The sequence below is a fragment of the Capricornis sumatraensis genome, chromosome 23 (genome assembly GCF_032405125.1).
Source record: "Capricornis sumatraensis isolate serow.1 chromosome 23, serow.2, whole genome shotgun sequence".
NCBI classification, from domain to species: Eukaryota; Metazoa; Chordata; class Mammalia; order Artiodactyla; family Bovidae; genus Capricornis; species Capricornis sumatraensis.
The window spans coordinates 30,949,787-30,968,873 of NC_091091.1; the positions used below are offsets into that span (position 1 = coordinate 30,949,787).

General features: G+C 37.7%; 1 protein-coding gene across 3 annotated transcripts in view; it reads left to right on the plus strand.

Moving 5' to 3' along the window:
- Positions 1–19,087, plus strand: part of MXI1 (MAX interactor 1, dimerization protein) — a 92,846-nt gene that overhangs the window by 45,234 nt on the left and 28,525 nt on the right. The window lies entirely within an intron of this gene.

Here is a 19,087-nt window from a genome sequence, read left to right on the forward strand (position 1 = left end):
GCAGAGGATCTTGAAAGATCATTTTTGAAGGTCACCTGATTCTCTCTTGAAGGAATCTTGGAATGCTTTTCAGAGGATAGTGAGCTTTGTTTATTGAGGAAACTGCTTCCCAGGTGATGCTAGTGGTAAAGAGCCTGTCTACCAATCAATGCAGGAGATGTAAGAGACGTGGGTTTGATCCCTGGGTCGGGGAGATCCCCTGGAGGAGGGGATCCAGTATTCTTGCCTGGAGAATTCCTTGGACAGAGCAGCCTGGTGTGCTACAGTCCGTAGGGCTGCAAAAAGTTAGACACAACTGAAGCGACTTAGAAGCATGCGCACATGTTAGAAGTTCAATATGAGTATAAAAGACTATAGCATGAGGCAAGCCAAGCCAGATGTTGACAGTTTTACTGAAGAGTTTGGACTTTTCTGGGAACAATAGAATTGGTTGTATGATTTTAAGGTGAATTGAAATATGATCAGATTTATGTTTTGAAAGAATCACTTTGGCTACCATGTAAAGAATTGGTTGATTGGCAGAAGAGATCTCAGAGACAGGAAAACTCTTTTGGAGGCCATAGGAAGCCTCCGCTGTAAGGGATAGTGGTAGTGATTGGAAATAGACAGAATATAGAAATAGTAGGGAATATAATCAATAGAAATTGGTGATTAGTTGGCTATAGAAGCTTAAGTTTTAACTATTTACCAAGAAAAGGAATATAGTAAGAGGACAAGTTTGGGAGAGATGATGGGGATTGTACAAGTAAAATATTCTCTTTTGGATACAGAGGTTAAATTAATAAGCAACAAACTGGAATTATTTACATCAACTGTTTTTTAAATTATGTTAGTTTCAGGTGTATAGCACTATATTTTGAACCTGTACGCACTAAAAAGTGATCACCATATTGTTGACCCCCTTCATCCATTTCACCGTGTGCCACAACCTCCTTCCCCTCTGGTAACCACTAATCTGTTCTCTGTATCTGTAAGTTTGTTTTTGTTTTATTTTGTTTTTTTAGATTCCGCATGAGTGAAATCATAGGTATTTGTCTTTCTCTGGCTTATTTCACTTAGCATAATATGTTCAAGGTTCATTACTATTGTCACAGATGGCAGATTTCACTCTTTTTATGATTGAGAAGTTTTCCATCATGTGCACACATGTGCGTGCTCACACATACGTATGAATGTGTATGTATGTATGTATGTATGTATGTATGTATATATATATATACACACACACACACACTGTGCTGTGCTTAGTCGCTAAGTTGTGTCTGACTCTTTGTGACCCCTTGGACTGTAGCCTGCTAGGCTCCTCTGTCCATGGGGATTCTCCAGGCAATAATACTGGAGTGGGTTGCCATGCTGTCCTCCAGGGGATCTTCCCAACCCAGGGATCGAACCCAGGTCTCCCACATTGCAGGCAGATTCTTTACTGTCTGAGCCACCACGCACACATAGCATATCGTCCATCCATCCATCCATCCATGGGCACTTAGGTTGCTTCCATGTCTTTGCTGTTGTAGATGATGCTCCAGTGAACATAGGGGTGCATATATCTTCTCAAATTAGTGTTTTCCTGTCCTTCGGATGTGTGTGAGTGTGTGACTCTTTGTGACCCCACGGACTGTGACCCGCCAGGTTCTCTGTCTATGGGATTCTCCAGGCAAGAATACTGGAGTGGGTTGCCATTCCCTTCTCCAGAGGAACTTCCCAACCCAGGGTTCAAACCCTGGTCTCCTGCATCGCAGGCAGGTTGTTTACCATTTGAGCTACAGGGAAGTCCTTCGGATAAATACCCAGAAGTAGAATAGCTGGGTACACCAGCCCTTTTGACAAATAAGATCTCTATGACCTTCAGCTTTTTGTCCTGCCCTTTTTACAATAGAAGGGTCCTTACAGATTGACTAACCCAACTGCCTCACTGCAGATGAATTTAAATGTCAAATTCTCTTGAAAAGGCTTAGCATAGTCCTCCAGACTCATTTAGTGGCTTTTACTACTTTATTTGCACAATGCTCTGTTCACATCTCCTATTATGAAACTTAATCAGGTAGTCCTGTAATTATTTGTTTATATGTCTCTTTCTGTCAAATGATTCTGACTGCCTCAAAGGTAGGGGTTCTGTTTTGTTCAGTTTGTAACCTTGGTGTCTAGCATTTGACATATATCAGAAGGTGTTAGCTTTAATATTAAGTGAAGGATAAAACTGAAGCATAGTTCAGTGGTCTAGTCAAAGACATTTTGCTAGTTTGAGGCAAAGCAGTTTGGCAGGAAATGCTTTAAAGAATCTCTTTTCTGCCTTATATTTCTATCATATTAGAAGAAGTATCTGGCTAGCTTAAACATGGCAAAAAGACCAAGAAATGACAGCTTTGAAGAGTCTAAAAATAAAACCTTATTTTGACCTTTAGAGCACAGAGTGTATTTTGAGCCATGTTTTAAATACTAATAAACATGTGGCTTTTATAATTATTTCACCTACTTGAATGTGGTCCTTGGGAGACCCTCATTGGAAATCTAGCAAAAACTAAAAAACTAAAGAGACTCTTTAAGTAAACTATTTGGAATGGAACTTTTAAAATCTTTGCGTAAACTTTGTTTAATGCATTCTGTATATCAGTTATGGCTTATTGATAACCTTATCACCCATAGTATTACTTTGATATGCCTTGTAAATTGTTTAATCTAGTACTTGTTTCTCTGTAGTGCTGTGTAACATACATAGCTTTTATCGCCTTAACTGTACACAATCTCTGCTGTGTCCAGTGAAGGGTTTTTGTTTCCATTTTACTTACTTCGGTCTAAGGCTTTCTGGCTGGTTTCCTAGTCTACCTCTCTTAAGGCATGGTTCACTCATCCTTTTCTGTCCTCTTCTGGTAGTCCTAATGTCTTTTTGCCTCAGATTAGGTCTTCTTTCTCCCTTCTCTCCTGGTCTTTTTCCCTCCATCCTTCTATTCCTTGAGGTTGAAACATAATATAGAATTAACCATTTTCCCCCCCAAGATATATTTGTTTTTAAAAGGGGTATTTATCAATATGAATAAATCTCTAATTTAGTGGAATGTGTCAGAGGATGAGTACTAAAGGAAGAATTCAGTTTAATAACCTGTGCTCTGTTTCTGAAAAGTGGATCTAACAAAAAAAAAACAAAAATATTGGTAGACACAGGATGATTTAAAGGAGGGAGATGTTTTAGCCAAATAGCAGGAAAGTAGCATAAGAATATTGTTAATATTTAAGCCTGTATTGTTACTATACTTTTTAAGGCCCTACCAAGTTCTATTTAATAGCTCTTTTTTCCAAGGCGCTGTTTTTATTTGAAATTTTAAAAATATTTAACCTAGATTTGACATCTTTTAAAATAAATAGAATTTTGGCTTTACCTTTCATTTGCTTTTCAGTGTAATGAGGAGAGTAATTCACTGTCAAAAGAGTGATCCTGAAGCAGTTCATGTTTTTGAAATTTTGCCATTCTAGATATAATACTTTCATGTCAAAAGTTTGGGTGTTTTTGTGGGGGGCGGGGCTTAGTTCTAAAATCTTACATATAAAGCTTCTCTGAGTTACGTGTTTTTTACTGGAGCAATGCAGGGAGATTTAGAGTAGATGATTTTAAATTGTTAGTGAATGATAGAGTAATTCCAGATGGCTGTCTTAAACCAAGCCCTAACGCTGCTGAAGCCCTGGGTCTGGCCTTGAGGACACAATTGCCAGTGAATGCTGAGGTTCATACTTCCAGATTTCAGAGGGTCTGGAGCACAGAGAAGTTTGCTCTGGCCCGCAGTTACCCCGGGATGCCTGCAGCCTTTAGGTAGTTTCAGACCTGATAAAGAAATTCAGATTCTTTCTTGGATAGGTCCTGGAGGCTTATTTCTGCCCAAAAGCCCGAGCCTGGTCTAGGAGGTAGAGAGCGTTTGTCACTTGTGTGTTCGCCTTGTCTTCCTAGACCTGCAGTGGGTTGTAAAAGACTCAGGAGGTGGAAGTGAAATGCCTGTAGATGATTTGCATTCCTCGGGAGCCTATGGGAATCATCTCATGGTAAAACTAATTTTACCTTTGAGTCTTTGAGATTTGAGAATTAGGAATTTACATTGCCCCATTGGCTTATCTTAAAAGTTGGGTCCTTTGCCAGAGAAAAAATCATTCAGTACAGATTTTAGATTACTTCCTTGCTTTTTCATTTTCTTAATTCAAATTACTGAAGATGTTTTTGAAAGAGTCAACAACTTTAATAGAACTTTAATGGTCAAGTACCTTAGTGCTGACAGCAGGAGAGGCCATTCAACCTTAATAACTGTCATTCCATTGAAACAAAAGGCTTACTCTTATCCCAGCTTTGGCAAATCTAAAAGGACCACATGAGGACACTGGACTTACAGTGCCTTCCTAGGCAGCGCAAAAGTACCCGAGTATCTGTGATAAAAGAGAAGCATGCCTGATGAATGGTAGTAGGTGTCCTCCACATAGAGATTTTCTCATACCTCTGATGAAAAGGTGAAAATGAGTGTTTGTTGAATACTTATTGTGTTCTCTCACCTTACAAAACCATTATTTAATCCTGTAAGGTAGGAAAGCAGAAATAGATCAAAGTGTTGTTGAAAACTAACCATTTTGACCATCATAACTACAGTTTGAAACAAGATGATGGGAACACAAAACAGTCTTAATCATGATCCTGTCTGATTGCAAATAGTCTTTCTCTTCAGTAAGGATTAATAAATACTGTGTTTGGCATTGTGGTAGATAAAGTGATATATAAAATACCCTGTCCTACCATTAAGATTGGGCTTCCCAGGTAGCACTAGTGGTTAAAAAAAAAAAAAAACCCAGCTGCCAATGCAGGAGACATAAGAGATGCAGGTTTGATCCCTGGGTTGGGAAAAATCTCCTGGAGGAGGGCTTGGCAACTCACATCAGCATTCTTGCCTGGAGAATCCCATGGTCAGGGGAAACCAGGTGGGCTACAGTCCGTGGGGTCACACAGAGTTGGACATGACTGAAGTGACTTAGCATGCATGCACTTACCATTAAGATTAAGGCCATTGTAGTCTGATAGTTAGAAGTTTCCTCTTTCAATACCAGGATTTGGTTAAGTTACCAATGCGTGTCTAGAAAGATGCATTTAAAGTGTTTTTTAAACTGAAGATTGAAACCCGTTAAGTAGTCTGTGCAGTCATTTTAGTGAGTCATTTGAAAAAGAAATAGAGTAGGATAGGAAATACCAAAGAGCATTGCTTGAAGTAAAGGTAAATGTAGATTTGTGAAACTTGTATATTCTGGGTCATGATGTAAAATGCTATGGTTATAGTCAACAGCTACTGCCTGGATAGTCAAGGAGAATGTATCTTGAGCCATGAAGAAAAGAGAGACTTTGAGTTTAAGGAAAGATTAAGGAAAGGGATCAGAGCCATGGAAGCAGGAGGTTGTTAGCTCTGTCCAGGAAAAACTGAGTAGACCTTATAGAGTGAAAGAGTTGAGTAAGAGCAAATTTGGAAAACGCAATGGTGCCCATAGGACTGCAAAAAGTCAGTTTTCATTCCAGTTCCAAAGAAAGCCAATGCCAAAGAATGTTCAAACTACCTTACAATTGTGTTCATTTCACATGCTAACAAGATTAACATAGTCATAGTACTAAGTTGAATATCAACAACCTCAGATATGCAGATAATAGCACTCTAATGGCAGGAAGTGAAGAGGAACTAAAAACCTCTTGATGAGGGTGAAGAGGAAATTCATGAAAAAGCTGGCTTAAAACTCAACATTCAAAAAATGAAGATCATGGTATCTAGCCCCATCACTTCATGGCAAATAGATGGAAAAAAAGTGGAAACAGTGATATACTTTATTTTCTTGGGCTCCAAAATCACTGCAGATGGTGACTGCAGTCATGAATTAAAAGAGACTTGCTCCTTGGAAGAAAAGCTATGATAAACCTAGATAGCATATTAAAAAGCAGAGACATCACTTTGCCGACAAAGTCTGTATAGTCAGACTTATCAGTTTTCCAGTAGTTATGTGTGGATGTGAAAATTGGACCATAGAGAAGGCTGAGCACTGAAGAACTGATGCTTTTGAATCGTGGTGTTGGAGAAGACTCTTGACAGTCCCTTGGACTCCACAGAGATCAAACCAGTCAATCCTAAAGGAAATCAACCCTGAATATTCATTGGAAGGACTGATGCTGAAGCTGAAGTTCCAATATTTTGGCCACCTGATGCAAAGAGCCAACTCATTGGAAAAGATCCTGGTTCTGGGAAAGATTGAGGGCAGGAGGAGAAGAAAGTGACAAAGGATGAGGTGGTTGGATGGCATCACGGACTCAGTGGACGTGAGTTTGAGCAAGTTTCGGGAGATGGTGAAGGACAGGGAAGCCTGGCGTGCTGTAGTCATGGGGTAGCAAGGAGTCAGACACAACTGAACAACAACAACAACATAGTCTGTCACATTAGTGGTGGGAAGTGAGGCCAGATAGGTGGTTTGATATTAGGCTGCAATGTTACTGAATGTCAGGCAAGGAATTTGGATTTTATTTTGTTGGTAGTAGTGAGTTTTTGAGGCTTTTGATCAAAGCATATACATACATGCACACACGTGTGCACACACATGCATGCATGTACATGTATGCACACTTACACACACATATACTAGTTATGGAAGCAGGGAAACTAGTTTGGATATTTTTGAAATAGCCCAGGTAGGAGAAGGATATAAGAACCAGTATTCAGTTGATGGAATTGGGAATAGAAAGGGAGAGAGAAGACTAAGAAAGAATACAAAGAAAAAAGATTATTATTTTCTGTTAACTGGTACTATTCATTCCTCCTTACATTTTATTCTTTACATACCAGTAAGAGTGATCTTCTTAAAGTATATGTCAGGTCATGCCATTTCTGTTTACAGTCTTCCACTGGCTTCCTGTTGCAACTAGATAAAATCTATGGCAACAAAGTCCTCCCACTCCATCTCTCATCTCGTATGGTCTAGGATGACAGTTTTCTTTCTTTTCCTCAAATACACTGTGTTGTTTCTTTCCATCTTATTAGGGCTTTTGTACCTGCTGTTTCTTTTACTTGTAAAACCCTTGCTCTACTCCTTTATCATTATTTAGTTCCCAGTTTTCAGGTCATCTTCTTAGAGAACAGGATGTGCCCACCAGTCACTCTATCCCATTTTGCCTTTTCTGTCACCTTACATTTATTTATATCTGTGTAAATCATTTATTTGTTTGAGTTATTTGACTTCTTTTGCTGGAATATCAGTTTCAGGAAGACAGGGACTTGGTCTTTTTTACCCTTAGCACATAGCAGTCATTTGGTAAATGTTCATTGAATGAAAACATGACTATATGTGCTATATATTGAGCATACCTATAATCAATAATATTGCATACTGAATTATGATGACTCAGTCCTGAATATTCATTGAAAGGACTGATGCTGAAGCTGAAACTCCAATACTTTGGTCACCTGATGTGAAGAACTGACTCATTTGAAAAGACCCTGATGCTGAGAAAGATTGAAGGTGGGAAAGAGGGGATGACAGAGGATGAGATGGTTGGATGGCATTACCAACTCAATGGACATGAGTTTGAGTAAACTCCGGGAGTTGGTGATGGGCAGGGAGGCCTTGGCGTGCTGCAGTCCATAGGGTTGTAAAGAGTCAGACACGATTGAGCAACTGAACTGAACTGAACTGAAAAATGACAATATATAAAATACTCTTTTATTTAGCTCAAAAGATATATTATTATAATAAAACAGTGTCATAGGTAAATAAAAAACTTAATTCTTAAAGTGTAAATAAATTATATGAAAAAAAGTTGATACCTGGTGACATACTAAAGAATGTTTACTGTGCAGAACTTTATTTTGCTCATAAGAAGAGAATCAATGCTCTTTTTTTTAAAAGGCTAATTGACTCTTTAAGTTCATTAAGATATCATATTGCACACTAAGAAAAAGACAAGTAATTTTGTAAAGAGTAAACACTTGACAGAGTTCAAGCTCAACTTGTGAGGTTTTTATGCTTTTCTCACTCTAAGAGTTGAAAATCGTTAAGCATTTTTTGAAGTAAAGATTTATATATACTTGGAGACTAGAATATCGTAAATAATTTCAACTTTTTTGTTAGAAGTTTTGATGGATTATGTTTATCCTAGTGGTTTGGACATGACGATGAATACAGTATATTTTTTAGACTATGTACGTGTACTCTGGCATGGACATTTTGACAGAGTGATTGTTTTGGTCTACTTTATCTTGGAACAGGATATAAGAGTAAGCCTTTGACCATTGGATAGGCAATTGTTTCTTAGTACGTCACCTGACTGTTTAGGATTCTATGGTAGGAAGAGCATATCTGAACTGGTTTTAGCTGCATATCTGGGGTGCTTGAATGACACTTGTTTAAAAAGAACATATACTTCTTTGTACAGTGTATACATTCTAGAAAAAAATGTATATTTGTTAGGGAAAAAACAAGTTGCAAAATTGGTTTGTCATGACTTTCATTAAAACTTTTTTAAAATTTTATTTATTTTTAAAATAATTTATTTTTGGAGACTAATTATTTTACAAGATTGTATTGGTTTTGCCATCTATTGACATGAGTCCGCCACAGGTGTACATGTGTTCCCCATCCTGAATCCCCCCTCCCACCTCCCTCCCCATCCCATCCCTCTGGGTCATCTGGGCGATCTGGTTGCGACATCTGTCACCCCATTGATCGCTAGAGTTGATTCGGCTGATCTGGCTGGCTAGGCGGGTGTCCTCTTCCTCCCTCACCACTCCATGTGCGTCCCTCCCGAAGCTGTGTGCTCGGTCAAAGAGGACAACCATCCCCGATAGAGGAGGACCAGTCTTCAGTCGGTATACGAGTAGCTGCGCTCCCCTGCTAGAACCTCCAAACAAGCTCTAAAGGTCATTAAAACTCTTACCTCAACTAATAGTACCTAAAGAATATTTGCTTGTGCTAAAAATAAGTTATGGAGTTAAGGAAACTAAACCTGTACTGTCAGTTTGAAATATGTAACTGCAGCTGGATCAAACATCTACAGTTTTAGATTAGGTCCAATAATTCTGGAACCCTCAGTTTAAATTTTTTTTAGCCTTGATTTATTACTAAGATAGACATTTTATTATGAAAATACCTTATAATAACTTCCTTAGCCTGATAAAAGGCATTTATGAAAAACCCACAGCTAGCAAGGAGATCCAACCAGTGCATTCTAAAGGAGATCAGTCCTGGGTGTTCTTTGGAAGGAATGATGCTAAAGCTGAAACTCCAGTACTTTGGCCACCTCATGCAAAGAATTGACTCATTGGAAAAGACTGATGCTGGGAGGGGTTGGGTGCAGGAGGAAAAGGGAACGACCGAGGATGAGATGGCTGGATGGCATCACCAACTCGATGCACGTGAGTTTGAGTGAACTCTGTGAGTTGGTGATGGACAGGGAGGCCTGGCGTGCTGCAGTTCATTGGGTCTCAAGGAATCAGACATGACTGAGCGACTGCACTGAACTGAACATTGTACATAATGGTGAAAGACTAAATTTTTTCCCCTAAGATCAGGAGTAAGACAGGTGTGTCTGCTCTTTTGGCTTCTTCTCAACATTGTACTGGAGGTTCTACCCAAGACATGAAGGTGAGAGCATTCAGATAGGAGAGGAAGAAGTAAAACCATTTCTATTTGCAGATATCATAGTCTTATGTATAGAAAATACTAAGGAATACACATAAGAACTAGAGCTCATTAAAAAATTTAGCAAAGTTGCAGGGCAGGATTGACACACACATGCTAATTGAATTTCTATAGATAAGCAGTGAACAATCTGAAAATGTATTTAAGAAAACAGTTCTATTAACAATAGCATCTAAAAGAATAAAATACCTAAGAATAAACTTAACAAGGGAGGTGAAAGATTTGTACATGGAAAACTATAAAACACTGTTCAAAGAAATTAAAACCTAAATGGATGGTGAGAGACCCTGTGTTTATGGATTGGAAGACTTAATATTGTGGTACACCTTCTATTGATCTGCAGATTCAATGCAAGCCTTGTCAAAATCTCTGCTTCTTTTTCAGCAGGGATTTACAACTAATCCTAAAGTTCATACGGAAATGCATGGTACCCAGGGTGGCCAAAGCTATCTTGAAAAGAACAAAGTGGAAGGCTCATACTCCCAATTTCAAAACACAATAAAACTGTGAAACCAGGCAGTGTGGTATTGGCCTAAGTATGCTTATACTTGTAGATAAGCATATACTTATAGATAAGACTTATAGATCAATGGAATAGATTGTAGAAATAATCACTCATATTTATGGTCAATTAATTTTGAACAAGGGTGCCAAGACAATTCAGTGTCTTTTCAACAAATGGCGCTGACACAACTGGGTAGCTACATGTGGAATAATGAAGTTAGATCCCTGTCTCACACTATATACACAGGTGAACTCTGAATGGATCATAGGCCTGAGTCTAGGTCTAAAAGTATAACATTCTTAGAAGAAAACTTGAGAATAATCTTCGTGACTTTGACCTAGGCAGTATAGTTTCTTACATGAGACACCAGCAGTACAAGGAACACAAGAAAAACAGATACATTGGGCTTTATCAAAATTTAAAACATTTGTTCTTGAAAAGGCCCCACAAGCAAAATAAAGACAAATTACAGAATGGGAGAAAATACTTGCAAAACATATATCTGATAAGAGACTTATATCCAGAATATATAAAGAACTCTTTAAACAGTAAAAAGACAACCCAATATAAAAATTGGCAAAGGATTTGAACTGATATACAATGGTCAGTAAGTACATGAAAAGATGCTCAGCATCAAAATCACTAGGGAAATACAAATCAAAGCTATAAGATACCCCTTCACACTCACTAAAGTGGCTAATTGCTCACCAACTTTGTGGTCATCCATTCATCATACGAGTAACCATTGTCTGGGGGAAAGGTCTGAAAAAGTCCACTGACCTCACGATTTGGCACTTAAAAAGTGCTGATTTCATCACTGTCTGATGGCGTTGTACATATGACTTAACACTTAACAGTTACTTAAGACATGTTATTAACCATAGATAAGTTTCCAATATATTGTATGCTGCTACTACCTAATGTGCTTTGAGTACTTGGTAATGAGGAAAGATTGAGTTCTGCATATAAAAAGGGAATAAAGATTTTTAAGAGCCCCTAATTAACAATGAAGTCTAACAAAGTTAAAATCATAGGTTGAAAGAATATAATAATTGTTTGTTTCACTTAAGGATATTAAAATATAACTTGATTGTTTTTGTTAGACTTTGAACTACAAAATTTTAAAAGTGTAGCTGTGGAGGGAAGGAGAAACAGCATTGTCCAGAGACCAGGAAATAGCTACTGATCTAGTTTTCTGATAGGCAAATAAAATGATGACTATTTCCTCTTTTTAGTCTACAGATGGAAAACTGACACCCTTGTTTTCTAAATTCATGTGTAAGTCCTAAAGAAGTTAATTTTATTCTTTGTACTTTTTAGATGGTAGGAGCCCTGTTACAGTACTAAGTTAAAAAAAGTAGGGGACACATATTCAAATTTGACTGTTTATGAAACTATAGAACCAGATAAATATAGAAATTAACATCAAACAGTGTACAGAGTAACATCATTTTTCAGAAAGACATGTAATTGATTCCTTTATTGTTGTGTGCAAGAATATTTTTTAACTTTAGTTTTATAGGGGTAGGAATGCTGAAAACTAGAAAAACCAAAAATAGCTGTCAAAGTGCAGAGATAGGCACCTGTTAGAGTTAGAATTGAATGTTATATGAGATAGAGATGAAGTAATGGGTGGGTTTTTGAGATAAAATTTATGGTTAATAGAGGAAGCATATCCAGGATAAAATTACACACCTAAAATGCAGCCTATGCAGTGAAGTCATTGCAGCAGTGTCTAGATAGATTCGCAGTTTCTATATTGACCTTTGTCAGAAATAGCTCATTAAGGCTAAGCTGACCCAGGCTGCAAGGTGACAGAGGCTGACTCAGACAAGGATTGCATTCTAGAAACTAAGTGTTCTCAGAACTTCAGTTATCCAATTCCTAAAGTTTAAATGAATTCTACAGTGGATACCTGGGAAGGGATGAGATCATCTCTTGGTTTCAGAAATAACCAAGAAATATTTAACTTGAAACTCAGATTCTAAAATTATGTATAGAAATATCAGACTTTAGATAACTGACATGGTATTATAATGAAGGTGTAGTAGCTTTTTATCCAAGTGATTGCAGATTGTGTATCTCAGTGCAACTGTAACTTGTTTAGGAAAACACTTCCTCTAAAACTATGAATTGATCAGTTAAAAAGAATAGTTTAATAGATTTTCCTGATATATTTTAGGTGATACAGTATACAAAAATCTATTTTATATCAACTTTAAAGAATGTTTTTAATCCATAAAATTGACTATACCTTTTACACTGATGTTCATAGTAATTAAACAGCAGCAGAATTTCACTAGATTTAAAGCAGTGTGTTAGTTTGCTAAATTCTTTTGTTGTGTACAGTAATTAATGCTGTGTAAATGCTCTGATAAATATTGATTTAATAATTGCAATTCAAGTAGTTTTGTTGAACTGTTGTATTCTTTATGTAAAGAAATTTCAATTGTGGTACAAATTTTGGCACTTAAAGCATGCCAAGAGGTACATCAGTAAGAAATCTTTTGATTACTTCTTTTAGCATCTTCCATTCTAAAAATGAAGAGATTCAGACTATTTGATATGTTTCAGCTGTTGGAGAGAAGAGGATAGTTATTGTACATGCTTATCTTTTTCTGTGCTTAATTCTAGTGAATAATGCCATTTGCAAATCCCACGGGTCTTGGGATTGAAAAGCTACAGGTCTAAAGAAGAATTCAGTAATAAGAATAGAATTTTCTTATATGGTTACTTGCTAATCAGTTGGTGAAGACAAATTTGCTTGGAAAATAATTAATTCAGCCCTGGGACATTATTGCTTATATTCATAGCTTCTAAATCAAGAAAAGTTGAAACTTTATGAACTAATAAGTATAAATAATTTCCTTATTTTGTTTTATTTAGGGGAAAGCCAATAGAGGAAGGTAGATTTTAATACTAAATGTGATTTAGGAGCTAAATTGTCAAAAAGAATACCTGTAGTCTAACACAGATGACTTCTTTGGGAATATGTAATGCATTGGTGTGAAAATTGTACCAGAAGTTAGAAGATAATAATTTTTCTTCTCATCTCTACTACTGGTAGGTTGTAGACATTATGCAAGTTATCTAAATTCTTGTTTTCCTTAGCTGTAAAAAGGAGGAGACCTGGATGATCTCTGATTCCCTTCCTACATGAAAAGTTTTATAGTTCTGTGAATTTTTAAGTTCAGTAATTATAGGCCTATTAAAAACTTAAATATTATTCTGCTGTCTCCAAAGCATTTTCCTTGATATATATGCACATATATATGTATGTATGTAAATGTCCCCTCCCAACACACAGAATTAAAGAGCAGCTGGAAAAAAGAGCTTAGAACTGTGTCTTATTCAAACTTCGGTTTTGGCTCAGCTGGTAAAGAATCTGCCTGTAATGCAGGAGACCTAGGTTCAATCCCTGGGTTGGGAAGATCCCTCAGAGAAGGGAAAGGCTATCCACTTCAGTATTCTGGCCTGGAGAATTTCATGGATTGTATAGTCCACGGGGTGGCAAAGAGTTGGATACGACTGAGTGACTTTCACACACATACTTATTTTATATTGAAAAATGGTAGATATTTGTATAAAAGTAGAATTTTCCCTGTAGTAATTCTACATGTAAAAGTAGAATTTACATGTAGAAATTGAACGGTTCTAAGATCTACAAGACCTTCTAGAACTAACACCCAAAAAAGATGTCCTTTTCATCATAGAGGACTGGAATGCAAAAGTAAGAAGTCAAGAAATACCTGGAGTAACAGGCAAATTTGGCCTTGGAGTACAAAGTGAAGCAGGGCAAAGAATAACAGAGTTTTGCCAAGAGAAAGCACTGGTCATAGCAAACACCATCTTCCAGCAACACAAGAGAAGACTCTACACGTGGACATCACCAGATGGTCAGTACCAAAATCAGATTGATTATATTCTTTGCAGCCAAAGATGGAGAAGCTCTATGCAGTCAGCAAAAATAAGACTGAGAGCTGACTGTGGCTCAGATCATGAACTCCTTATTGCCAAATTCAGACTTAAATTGAAGAAAGTAGGGAAAACCACTAGGCCATTCAGGTATGACCTAAATCAAATCTCTTACGATGATACAGTGGAAGTGACAAATAGATTCAAGGGATTAGATCTGATAGAGTTCCTGAAGAACTATGGATGAAGGTTTGTGACATTCTACAGGAGGCAGTGATGAAGACCATCCCCAAGAAAAAGAAATGTAAAAAGGCAAACTGCTTGTCTAGGAGGCCTTGCAAATAGCTGAGAAAAGAAGAGAAGCTAAACGGAAAGGAGTAAAGGAAAGATATATCCATCTGAATATATCTTCTTTCCAAAGAATGGCAAAGAGAGCCTTCCTCAGTGATCAGTACAAAGAAATAGAGGAAAACAATAGAGTGGGAAAGACTAGAGATTTCTTCAAGAAAGTTAGAGATACCAAGGGAACATTTTATGCAAAGATGATCACAATAAAGAACAGAAATGGTATGGACCTAACAGAAGCAGAAGATATTAAGAAGAGGTAGCAAGAATACACAGAAGAACCATACAAAAAAGATCTTCATGACCCAGATAACCACAGTGGTGTGATCATTCACCTAGAGCCAGACATCCTGGAACGCGAAGTCAAGTACACCTTAGGAAGCATCACTACGAACAAAGCTAGTGGAGGTGATGAAATTCCAGTTGAGCTATTTCAAATCCTAAAAAATGATGCTGTGAAAGTGCTGCACTCAGTATGTCAGCAAATTTGGAAAACTCAGCAGCAGCCGCTGTACTGGAAAAGGTCAGTTTTCATTCCAGTCCCAAAGAAAGGCAATGCCAAAGAATATTCAAATTACCACACAATTACACTTCATCTCACACAGTAGCAAAGTAATGCTCAAAATTGTCCAAACCAGGCTTCAGCAATATGTGAACCGTGAACTTCCAGATATTCAAGCTGTATTTAGAAAAGGCAGAGGAACCAGAGATCAAATTGCCAACATCCGTTGGATTATCAAACGAGCAAGAGAGTTCCAGAAAAACATATACTTCTGCTTGATTGACTATGCCAAAGCCTTTGAGTATGTGGATCACAACAAACTGTGGAAGATTCTTAAAGAGGTGGGAATACAAGACCACCTGACCTGCTTCCTGAGAAATCAGTATACAGGTCAAGAATCAACAGTTAGAACCGGACATGGAATAACAGACTGGTTCTAAATTGGGAAAGGAATACGTCAAGGCTGTATACTGTCACCCTGCTTATCTAACTTCTATGCAGAGTGCATCATGCAAAACGCCACACCAGATGAAGCACAAGCTGGAGTCAAGATTGCTGGGAGAAATATCAATAACCTCAGACATGCAGGTGACACCACCCTTATGGCAGAAAGCGAAGAAGAACTAAAGAGCTCTTGATGAAAGTGAAAGAGGGGAGTGAAAACATTGGCTTAAAACTGAATATTTCAAAAACTAAGATCATGGCATCCAGTCCCATCACTTCATGGCAAATAGATGGGGAAACAATGGAAACAGTGAGAGACTTTATTTTGGGGGACTCCAGAATCACTGCGGATGGTGACTGCAGCCATGAAATTAAAAGATGCTTGCTGCTTGGAAGAAAAGCTATGACCAACCTAGACAGCATATTGAAAAGCAGACATTACTTTGCCTACAAAGGTCTGCCTAGTCAAAGCTATGGTTTTTCCAGTAGTCATGTATGGATGTGAGAGTTGGACCATAAAGAAGGCTGAGCACCAAAGAATTGATGCTTTTGAACTGTGGTGTTGGAGAACTCTTGAGAGTCTCCTGCACAGCAAGGAGATCCAGCTAGTCCATCCTAAAGGAAATCAGTCCTGAATATTCACTGGAAGGACTGATGCTGAAGCTGAAACTCCAATCCTTTGGCCATCTGATGCAAAAAAGTGACTCACTGAAGAAGACCCTGAGGCTGGGACAGATTGAAGGCAGGAGGAGAAGGGGACAACAGAGGATAAGATGGGTGGACGGCATCACCGACTTGATGGACAGGAGTTTGAGCAAGTTTCGGGTGGGAGTTGGTGATGGACAGGGAAGCCTGGCGTGCTGCAGTCCATGGGGTCACAGAGTCAGACACAACTGAGTGACTGAACTGAACTGAGAATTTTCCCTAAGAAGCATATGTGTTTTTTTATGTATAAATAATAGAAACACATTCCTCAAAGCGTTATACACAAATACTAATTAATATTATTGGAGAAAGAAAAGCAGCTCACTCCAGTATTCTTGCTCAGAGAATCCCATGGACAGAAGAGCCTGGCGGGCTATAGTCCATCGGGTTGCCAAGAGTCGGACTCGACTAAGCAACTAACACTACTACTACTAATGAATATTAAGACCTTGTCTCTTTTGAAAAAATACTTACCACTGACTCACTTAGGAAATGTAACAAGTTAATCCGTAAACATTGATATGCTAAATCCTGGTTATATGTATATTTTTATATTCTCTGATACATTTAAGTTTACATTTGCTCATGCTCCAGAAATCTGGTTTTATGATTATAACTGTATTGTATTGCTGTATCTAATCAGTCACTTTAATAGGCTCCAGTGATCATTAAATGAGGGTGCCGTACCAGGAGGAAAATGCACACTGTTGTTGGTAGACTCCAGAGGACAGCTTAGCTTATTTAAAAACATATATCTCTAAACAATCTGAAATAGGTTGGTATATTGGGATCCTTCTTCCTTACAATTTGGACAAAATAGGTTTTTAATAATGTCCTCACTGCTTTGATAGTCTGCCAAACCCACCCCTAATTTTGGGACATCTCCATAGTTTATTTTTTTCCTCTTCAGAGTTGATAAGGTTTGCTGGAAATTAGAGCTGTCCTGACTGAGTCCAATAGAAATATATGCTGTCTTTAAATGTAACATTCTCGCTTCTTATTGTGTCTCCATAGCATTTACCAGTGACTCTTCAAACCCTTTTTAAAAAATCCTTTCAGCAGAGTGTGAGGTAAAAACTCAAAGCTAGGGGTCATCAAAATCACATTCTAATTTTCAGATATGACTTTAGTTTCTCCAAAATGTGGTAATGTATGTGAATGATCTTGAAGATCCCTTCTAGTCCGAAAATACCCAGTTCTACTTTTTACTGTCAGATATAGTTTGTGAACCAAGGGGTAAGACCCATGTCTCTCAATCCTAGTCTAAAGATACTTCTAGTATATTTTGTGACTCCCATTTCCTCCTTTGCTGAAAATAAGAATGCCTGTTTTGAACTTCATCTTCCTCTATTTTCTACCTTTGTGTTTTTAGCTCAAATTCCTTACTCCACCACCCCACCCCGCCCTCACCCCCACACGCCTCTTTTGAACGTCTAATGCACAGTAAGGTATGAATAAGAATAACAAAAATGTTTATAACTCCAGGTTAGAAGTAGTGTGAAAAAAAAAAAGAAGTAACGTGAATTCTGATCAAAGGGGAAATGGCTAAATGATAAAACATTTGTACTTTGTATTGGGTGAAAAGAATGATATAGATTTCTATGTATATATATGGAGATTTCAAAGATATATTAAATGAAAAAAAGCAAATAGAAAAATTGTATTTCCAGTATCTCATTTATGTTCAGTTCAGTCACTCAGTCATGTCCAGCTCTTTGTGACCCCATGGACCACAGCATGCCAGGCCTCTCTGTCCATCACCAACTCCCAGAGTTTACTCAAACTCATGTCCATTGAGTCTGTGATGCCATCTAGCCATCTCATCCTCTGTCATCCCCTTCTCTTCCTGCCTTCAATCTTTCCCAGCATCAGGATCTTTTCAAATGAGTCAGTTCTTCACATCAGGTGGCTAAGTATTGGAGTTTCAGCTCCTGCATTAGTCCTTCCAGTGAATATTCAGGACTGATTTCCTTTAGGTTGGACTGATGTTAATAACAATTAAATGTATAAATACATAGGAAAGATACATGTCAAACTGAAACACTTGTTGCCTCTAGGGAAGGGAGTGACAGACAAGGAGAAGCTATCTTGTTGATTTTGTTAGAATTTTTATAGTAAGAGTTATTACTTATGAACTGAAAGATTTTTGTGAAAGGTGATAAATGTAATTCTGTCTGTACATTTCCATAGATATTAAAGCTGGAAGGATCCTTAAAAATCATCTAGTCTAGTATTCTCTTTTAATGGATAAGGAAAACTAAGTTCCTCCAAGTGTTATTAGCTCCACCAAGCTAATAACAAAGTCATGATGAGAGTCTAGATTTTCCAATTCCCAGAGCAGAACTTTTTCACATGCTTTCAAGGTACAGCTAAGTTACATTTTTCACAGAGTCTTTTCTGTTTGTCTAAAATGGTATCTCTTCGAAATTCCCATCTGTTCATTGTCACTTATGTGAACTTTAACCCATAAATACTGTAATGTCCTTCCTTTCTGGATCACATATAGCCCATGTGGAGACTCAAACTCGGTGTCTTTATATCTGATCAGGGTCTTGCATGTAACAGGTGCTTAGTGAATTAGTAATTTCCATTTTTGTTTGATTTTTATAGCTGGCTATGCACATTGTGTTAGATTAAGAGGAAAAAAAGTTAAATGCCAAGTCAAATAAATAGCTGGGTTTTTTTTGAAACCTGCCCCTTCAAGATAGAAAATATTTTAGGAAGGCACATAGTGAGATACTTGCTGCCCTGAAAATATCTTTCCTTTCCAAGGAAAATACTTTTGTTCTCCACTCCTGCTTCAGAGAGAACAGTTTGTCCTCATAGGATATTCTAGGTAATATGACCCACTTAGGAAATATGTGGTGATTGTGCTTCATAATGGGCCCTCTACTAAAGTTGTACCATGGGAAAATGCTTCTTGAGTGTGATGTTTTTACAGATGCACGTACATGTCTATATACCTGAATTGGGTATAGCAG